Raw genomic sequence first — 9977 nt, 5'->3', positions numbered from 1 at the left:
TCACTACTGAGACCTCTTGTTGGGCATTTCCTACCCTGTTTAGGACTTCTTTTTGATATGGTCTTAAACTTTTGACCAGCTAGTATTTAGGTTAATTTCATAGTTTTCATATTTTCCCTGTTAAATGCTTGAAAAGTTGTTTTTTTTATTTTACCTTTTCTTATTTTCTTCTTTTAAAGTTCTACTTAAATAAGTGGTTGAGTCTAACAATGCAAAATGCATATTTTTTCTTTATGTTCATTGGCCTTAAGATTTTGGCTAGCAGTGTATTACAGAGTGTTCTACTTTCTCTTTATTGAAGAATGAACAGAACATTAATAAAAAGTCATTTCACAACCATAAACTGAAACATGATAACAAACATGTAAGGATTCTTCATAAAAAAAAAACCCAAAACACTTTGAAATAAACCATTTTATGAGCATTTTTCATTAACACATCTGGTAAAATTACATCAGTTTTTTTTTTAAGTAATACTTATATATTAACAATTAACATCTGAGCACACTAAAGCAAGAATACATTGTGACATAAATAAGAAAAAAATACAATTTCTATTTCAGAACAAAATAACATTTGGTAGCTGCTGTAAAGAAGAGGAATGTATAATTTATTTATAATTTTAAAGCACTTGGTTAATTATAAAAATAAATATATTTTAAAACCTTAAGTTTTAGAAACAAAAGTTCAAAACTGCATATAAAGATAAGTAATAGCAAGATTGAAATATTTGAACAAGCTCACAGAACGTTTTTTAAATAAATAAATCTATAAAGAAGTTTTATTTTCTAACAATATAATGTCCATTATCCAATGAATACACTGACATACTGAATATGATGGAAATATCATTATATATATATGTGTGTGTGTGTGTGTAAACATAATATCATACGGCTGGAAAGAAAGCTTAACTTTAGTAAATAAAGTAGCGAATTTTGAAAAACAATACCAACTTATTACTACTGTAAAAAATCTATATCCAAACATTTAAGTGCATACTAATACTGATAATTGTGGAAATTGACAGTTGAGGAACACATAACAGGAACGTAACCCACTGTATATGAAAAATGTCTAATAAAATTTTAGACAATGAATAACCAGAAACTCTGATAAAATAACTAATTCTGCATGTGACATATATAGAGCTTGGGCCTTTTCACAACTAAACCAAGGAAATACAAAAATATATCTTTATAACATTTATGATATTAACCACCAAAATATAAGAAGTGTAAAGCATAAAACGTTATCAATCTGCTCCTTTCAGAAATTGTTATCAATGCTAAAAACTACCAAAAATGATAAGTTGATATGTTTTACTAGACATACTTCATAAAAAAACTTTACTGTATAAACAAAAAAGCAATAAATGTTACTAAACTTTAAGATGTCAAACAATTTTGCAATAGAAATTTACAAAAAAAATTTAAGAACTTATAAAAAAAAAAGAATTCACTAATTTTACAAAACATTTAAAATATGAATTTTCATTTACTAAAGTATCTGATACAATTAAAATCAATAAACCAACTACTGAAATGTATACATTTGCACAGCTTTGACAAATTTAGGTTTAACATTATATATAGAATACAAAGCAGAAATGTATAAATACAACCATAAATACTGTTTGTTCTGTGTTTTAAACTACACCAGCTTTCTAGTTAAAGAAACATATTTTTAAAAATAAACTTGTGTGAAAATTTAGGGATACATTTATAGATATTTCACAAAAGTATGTTCAAAAAGCACAAACATTCAATTCAACATGATGATTGATACTCATATAATAGCAATAACATATTTTTAAATAAATTGCTTGTTAGTAATAAGCAAGAGTATTAAAATACGCTTACAGTAAAACTACAAATTTAACCTGGTAGGACTAAATTCATTAATATATTTCTAGAAATGTGAATCTGATTATTTTTTTGAAATGTTATTATAAAAGCACCAACCTAACTCAGATGATTTCTTTTTCAATTTACATCTACAAAATCTTCAGTTATTTACAAAGATAAATTTGACATCATAATCACATGAGCATCCCAAGATAAAAGGAAACAGTACAATTTTCAAATTTTAGGGCTGGTGGTATGCTCATACATGACAACTGCACCAGTTTATCTTATGAAACATAAAAACAATGTTTTGTCATAGTTTCAAAATTATTTTGTCTTCATGTGTAATTATGAAGCTGTGTGGTTACTTTTAATTAACTCTTTCTGAGGAGAGTGTATAACCTCACTGAACTGAATGATCTTTATCTCATTGATTCATGTTTTCTTATGATCCTACCTATACAGTCAAGATATTGTTTCTCAATAAATGTATTTTGCAAGTGCATGAAATACATAAGCAAACACCTTTGTGTAATGTAAGTGGGAAATTTTCAGCTTTTATGTGTAAACTTAGAAACATAGTAAAGAGGCAGCAAATAGGTAAAATATCAAGACAGCTGAATGCAAACATGATTAAAATTACAAACATGTAAATATGCATTAGACATACTCTATTGATGATAATCCCAGCAGTAGAGAAGCAAAGCACATATATATATAATTTTTATTTAAGAGTTTTGTCAAAGAAATCAGACTTTAAAAGAAAACATAGCTAACTGAAACTAAACTACCTTGTGATTTCAAACTTAGATATTAAGTAGTGAAGGCCACCGGAAAACCGATGATTTTCTGAAAAGTGAAGAATGAGTGTCCAAAAATAGACTTGAAGAGCCAAATGAACCCTTGTTGTCTGTAAGTTGTGTTAAACTAGAATTGCCTAAAGTATTTGATTATCAGCAACTTAAACAACTAAACATAAATAAACAGTGATTACTCCAGACCAATTCTGGTTTAGCCATATACAAACATCATATACCTTGCATATTTCATTCAACCTTTATATGCAAGTCACAGATTCTCTCCTTTTTATTGAATGTTTTGTGTTTGAAATGTAAATAAAACCAAAATTATTACATAGAGCTCACATAAAACAAAAGGGCAATACATATACCTGTACAGTTTATTTATCCAATACCCCAAAAATTTTTTAAAATCTGAATTAAATAATTCAAAAAGTAACTTTATCAGTACATTATCTTAACTTCAAGAAATTTATGGTAGCACACAAATAAAAATTATTCATTCAACACTATTCCACATATTAACAGTACAAAAAGGGGCCCTAAAACATACAAATTTTAAACCTCACAACTGTTATGTCAGACCTAACTTTAACATTTATGTCCACTACTTATTCTTCACCAGACTTCACCTTTGATTTCTTAAAATAAATTTATTTTGTCCTTTAACTATTAAACAAGAAACACATACTTCAATTTTTGATCCTATGTCTTTGACAAATAAACCAAAACATCCATAGTTATTTAATATAAAAGGTTTAACCTTTAAATAGCAGGAATGATGTAGATAGCAGCATCAATTGATGATAGCTACTGTTTAAGGGTTAAACATTTCATTGAACTTGTAATATTCTAGTTTTTTTAAATAAAGCTGAATGAAGTACAAATCATAAGCTTCAGGACAGTCAATAAATAAAATGAGAAACAACTGTACCTATAAAAATGATTCCATTTTTAATTTTATCATAGCAGTATAAGGACTTTAATATGTAATATAATAACCATAAACCTTGGAAGCACATACATACATATAAACTTAATATTTTAATAACTGATTGATTATAACTACAAAACTTGATGGTTCTTATGGTTATGATGAAAGTGTTATGTTTTGCCTTTTACTTTTTGGAATAAATGAGTCTGCTATATCTTGACTAAGAATTTCAACCTTTACCCATTCCTTATTCTTGGATGATTTTTTGAGAGCATCAATGACAGCTTGAACATACTGACCATCTTCAAATGTTGCAGCCATGGTAACAGATTCTTTTACCCAGCACTGTTTTTCTTGTCCTAGTATAAAGGCTTCTCTAAGAGCACTTACTAACTTTTCAAACCCTTTCATGTATATTTTTGGAAAAATAATATTAAAAGTATTGGTGTTGAATACCTCACAAGTCCCTGTCAATACTGAAGACGATGAAGAATCTTTGAAGTACCTATGTGACTGCTTCAGATCTTCAACATCAAGAAAAAGTACATCTTCCTTAAAAGAACTCTTTCTCTGACCATACAGATCACCTCCTCTAACAGCAAGATGGCCTTCTGAACCACACACAAGAACTTCTTGATTGAATTGGCCTGGAAGATGGTTGTTTAAAGTTACAGTAGAACAAGATCCTCCTTCTAATTCCAGCTGGAAAGTACAAAAGTCATCACTACTGATATTTCGAATACCATATATGCATCTGTCAGTTTTGGTGAATGTCTGGATCATTCCATGTACTTTTATTGCTCTTTTCTTTGTTAAATATGATATTATATCTATTATGTGGCTCCCCATATTTGATAAAATACCACCACCCATGGTTTCTTCACACATCCAATTATACTGTTCATGCACAAAACTACCACAATGAACATGAACATCACACACAGTGATATCACCAACAAACCCATTATCAATAGCTTTTTTCATCTGAATAAATACCGGTAAAAATCTAAGGCCATGACATAAGATGGATATAAGTGAAGGATAATACTGAGCAGCTTGAACCATTTTCAATACTTCATTCTGGCAAAGGCCTGCAGGTCTGTCACATAAGACATGTTTCCCAATCCCAAGTGCTTTTACTGCAATCTGAGAATGAAGGTGGGGAGAACATACAATAAACACTAAATCCACATCCTTACGTAATAAAACATCATCAATCTTATTCGTACAAAATGGTATGTCCAGCTGCTCTGCTACTTTCTCTGCTTCTTCTTGTGTACGACCCCAAACCGCTTCAACTCGAAATCCTCGCTTACGGAAACAAGGAACTAATAAATGAACAATTTTTCCAGTCCCAAAGATACCAATTCCTGGCAACATATTTAAAATATTCAAAATAACAAATACCTAAAACAGAATTGTGTTTCTACTACCAAATTCCCATTTGTGAAGCCTCAAACACAAATGGCCTAATGATATAAACTACTGGACCAAAATGTTAAACTCTTCGAACTATCTCTTTCAAAATCAAATTATAAATACTTCTAACAAATTCAAAACAATTATTCACAATATCAACTATTACTGAGCTTCGTCGAAATACAGTACTCTCCATGTTGTCTGCATGCGCCATCTCCTGAGATGGAAACTGAACTAAAAATATAGAGTATTCATGCTTGAAATTAAAAACATATAACACCAATCTCAATTTTCTTGTTCTTTTTTATTGTTATAACGTCTATTTTTAGTTTTATCTCAGAGAACCACGTAGATATTTAAAATCGTGTAATAGCACACACCTGCTTTTCAGTTATAGTGTACATCGCATTTATAATTTCGTATTATAAACTCGCCACATTACGCTTTATGATACACTACTGGCCAAAATGCATTTTAATACGTAATTTTATATGTTTAGAAATAAGCACAAAGCTACACAATGGCTAATTATGCTCTGCCCACCACGGGTATCGAAATCCGGTTTTTAGTGTGTAAGTCCGCAGACATACCACTGTGCCACTGGGGGGCTAATCTGTAATTCTTGCCAACCTAAATATCCTCTTACTGTTATCGAATATTTTGTATACACAAATATTTTTTTTTATTTCTATGTCATTTCTTTGTATAAAAATAACAACATACACTGCTGGCCAACATCTTAAGGGCAATGAACATAAAGAAAAATATGCATTTTGCGTTGTTAGACTCAACCACTTATTTGAGTAGAGCTTCGAAAGATAAAATAAGGAAAGGGAAAATAAAAACAAAAACCTTTTTTAGCATTTAATAGGAAAAATATAAACACTATGAAATTTGCTTAAATACTAGCTGGTCAAAAGTTTAAGACCATACTGAAACAAAGCGTTAATCGGTAAACGCGAAACGAAATTTAGTCATCTGTGTTCAAGCATTAGCGTTATCAACATCTCCTACTGACATCTCCTGTGTTACATTGGGTAAAAACATGGCAAAGGCTAAAAAGTTGATAGAGTTTGAACGTGGCAGAATTGTCGAGCAGCAAAAGCAAGGTCTTTCTCAACGCGCCATCGCTGGTGAAATTGGGCGTAGTAAAGCTGCTGTTGCAAATTTCTTAAAAGACCATGAGAGATACGGAAGGAGAATTTCAAGTGGTCAGCCAAAAAAACTTTCGCCGGCGTTGAGCAGGAGGATTCGACGGGTTGTCCGGCAAGACACCAGCCGATCGTCGAACCAGATTAAGGCCCTTACGGATGCAGAATGCAGCTCAAGAAAAATAAAACGGCATCTACGAGAGAAAGGCTTTGTAAATCGTAAACGTCTTCGTATGCCACGCCTCCTTCCATACCACGAAACAACTCGGTTAAACTTTGCTGAGAAACACCAAACATGGGACGTAGAAAAGTGAACGAAGGTTTTGTTCTCTGATGATAAAAAATTTAACCTGGATGATCCAAATGGCTTCCAACGTTAAGGGCACGATAAGGATATCCCACTGGAGACATTTTCTACAGGACACAGTGAAGGAGGTTCCATCATGATCTGGGGTGCTTTCTCCTTCCATGGAACAATGGAGCTTCATTATATACTAGATATACAGGGGTATCAAACAGCAGCTGGCTACATTGGCATGTTGAAGAGAACATTCTTATTGACTGAAGACTCTCGCTTGTGTGGATATGACTGGATCTTTCAGCAGAACAACGCTGCAATTCACATTGCCCGCAGGACAAAGGACTTTTTCATGGCGAATAACGTGATTCTTTTGGACCATACAGCGTGTACTCTGTACTGAACTGAACTGAACCCCATTGAAAATGTTTGAGGGTGGATGGCAAGGGAAGTCGATAGAAATGGACGTCAATTCCAAACAGTGCACAGTCTTTGTGAAGTCATCTTCACCACTTGGAATAACATTCCAGCCAGCCTTCTGCAAACGCTTATATCAACCATGCCAAAGAGAATGTTTGAAGTTATTTACAATGATGATTGTGCAACTCACTACTGAGACCTCTTTTTGAGCATTTCCTACCCTGTTTAGGACTTCCTTTTGGTATGGTCTTAAACTTTTGACTAGCTAGTATTTAGGCTAATTTCATAGTTTTCATATTTTTCCTGTTAAATGCTTAAAAAGTTTTTTATTTTTATTTTACCTTTTCTTATTTTCATCTTTCAAAGTTTTACTTAAATAAGTGGTTTAGTCTAACAATGCAAAATGCATATTTTTTTTTTCTTCATTGGCCTTAAGATTTTGGCCAGTAGTGTATAACAATGGAAAAACAAAATAGTACCATCTGTCCCTGAAAATTATTTTTGTGTATCCATCCCTTCGAAAATTGAAAATTTGGATTGATCTAAGAGTCAATCATCCTATTAGAAAAAAGGAAAGCTATATTAAAGGAGCCTTTTTTTTTCCTCAAAATTTTAAATTTGTGGCTTCTAGTTCTGTTTGTTTAAGAACATAACACAAATAAATCAGAGGTATTAAAATGACCGATTCTTCGGACGATATTGTAAATTTTAATAAGAACATTTTTACTATTTGTTTCTCAGAATAAAATAAGTTAAAAGATTTTAACATTTCACTGTAAGATTACTCTTCAATTGCTAGAATCATCTTAAAGTGGTATATCGAAGATACCGTAAGTCTATTCTTTGTTGTACTAATATTTATTCTGAATTTATTTCATGTGATATATAAAAGCAGTTTCTCATATGCAACATGGTTCAAAATACCATTAAGTTGATTTGGTTTCACGCTACCTTTGATTTTTTTCTTCTCAACATTAGTTGTACTTTATTGCCTCCCGTAAAAAAAAGTATTGCTAAATACAACCTTGTACCTCAGAACAACTGGTATGGGTATTATCACTTTTACTGATAAGGAGAGAACAACGTTTGATCCTTCCTGGGTCATCTTCAGGTTGAGAAAGAGAGAGTTTGAATGTGACTGTTGACGAACACATGTCTTACGGACGAGAATATAAACGGGTACGGGATTGTAGGGGCGATGCAGTTGGATGTTGAGTTATTAATTTGTATATGTTTGTTTGTTTTGGAATTTCGCACAAAGCTACTCGAGGGATATCTGTGCTAGCCGTCCCTAATTTAGCAGTGTAAGACTAGAGGGAAGGCAGCTAGTCATCACCACCCACCGCCTACTCTTGGGCTACTCTTTCACCAACGAATAGTGTGATTGACCGTCACATTATACACCCCCACGGCTGGGAGGGCGAGCATGTTTAGCGCGACGCGGGCGTGAACCCGCGACCCTCGGATTACGAGTCGCACGCCTTACGCGCTTGGCCATGCCAGACCAATTTGTATATGTATAAAATGTATTTCTTTATATTGGTTTAATTCTGGTTTTATTTGGTGTATAAGTAGGGCTTCTTTAATTTTGCGTTTGTTTATATTTGTTTCCCTACTTAATATCTGGGTGTTTTCTATAGTTATGTTGTGTTTATTTGATTTGCAGTGTTCAAAAACGTGTAAATCTGTTTTTTGTTTTCTTTGAATCTAGTTTCCATTTTTCTGCTTGTTTCTCCAATATAGAAATCGTGGCAGTTGTTGCATTGTATTTTATAAATTATATTAGTGTTGTGTTTGTCAGTGTAATTTTTACATACTATGGACTTTAGTTTTGTATCTGGTTTTTGAATAAATTTGATGTTTACTTGAATGTTGTGTTTTATTATAAGTTTTTTCCAAATGTTGGTTATTTTTTCGCTGATGTCGGGAACATTTTCTACGTTTTGATTTAGGAAATTTGTTAATGTTGATCAAATGTTGTTTTATTTTGTTGATTTTATCGTGTGAACATAGTTTTGTGGCTATGTTTAGTTGGTTTCTTAATATGTTAAGTCCCAGGAAATGTATAAACCAGTATGGGTGATTTTTCTGTGGATTTCTAATTTGAATTGTGTATCAGTTCTAGTGATTTTGAGGTTAAGAAGTAAATAGGGCCTTGTGTAAAGACTTAGTAATATTATTCGACGGTTGTTCAGGTAATACCTAGATGTTCCAAGTATGTGATATCGCTAGCTTAACAGTATAAATAGAAGTGTTTATGGAGTGTTCATTATTTAGTAAGCTAAAGTAATTTGTGCATGTGAACATTATTGTGCCAAATTTATTACTCGTTGCTATGCAAAGGACCAACTGTTTGAAGATGATGATATTACAGATTTTCGCATTTCACCAAAGGTAAACTTTAAAATATAATCTATTAAATAGAGGTCTAATGTATGTGCGTATGTTTTCTTATAGCAAAGCCACGTCGGGCTATCTGCTAAGCCAACCGAGAGGAATTGAACTCCTGATTTTAGCGTTGTAAATCCGTAGACATACCGCTGTATTAGCGGGGGGCTAGAGGTCTAATATATTATTTGAGTCGTTATATCCTTTGCTGTTGACCTCGGTTTGGCATGATAAAGGTTCGTCTATACACCTTGAATCAGCAATCCAAACCACTTCATTCGAGTCCAAAGAACCGTGAGGCAAAACTGCATTGCATGACGACTATGGATAATGGATATTTAGGTGTAAGTGTTTCATTTTCTGTAGTAGAATGGATTGCAAAACGAAAACTGATAGTGTTTCAAATTTTGCTGAGTTAGATGTGAAGACAAGTGAGATATAAGAAAGGGGAAAATTCTGGCAGGATAACTATACAATGACAAGTTTTTAAAGATGAAGCAATTTGTTTTGTCCTACCTATTGAAGAGATGCTCAGCTGGATAAAACACCTTTTGTATGGGATGAAACAGAGAGCTTAGGAAGGTGGCAAAAATAACATTGTGAGTCAGGAAACAGTTTATGATATATTAGTTGTGAAACTTTTGAATACTATGAAGAATGTTCGAAAATTTGATGTAGCCATACCATTCCAGAGTAGGATTCAGTAGCTTTTTTTGAAGG

At 32.4% G+C, this 9977-nt stretch overlaps 1 pseudogene across 1 annotated transcript; it reads right to left on the bottom strand.

Annotated features, from left to right (window-relative positions):
• Positions 1 to 399: 399 nt before the first annotated feature.
• LOC143256944 (glucose-fructose oxidoreductase domain-containing protein 1 pseudogene) lies at positions 400 to 5212 on the bottom strand (annotated as a pseudogene). The gene has a single exon (XR_013031634.1). The product of XR_013031634.1 is annotated as a glucose-fructose oxidoreductase domain-containing protein 1 pseudogene (transcript).
• Positions 5213 to 9977: the final 4765 nt, after the last annotated feature.

The sequence above is a fragment of the Tachypleus tridentatus genome, chromosome 7 (genome assembly GCF_004210375.1).
Source record: "Tachypleus tridentatus isolate NWPU-2018 chromosome 7, ASM421037v1, whole genome shotgun sequence".
Lineage (NCBI taxonomy): Eukaryota > Metazoa > Arthropoda > Merostomata > Xiphosura > Limulidae > Tachypleus > Tachypleus tridentatus.
Note: the sequence above shows the minus strand (reverse complement) of the source record. Positions and strands in the feature narration are given on the sequence as shown.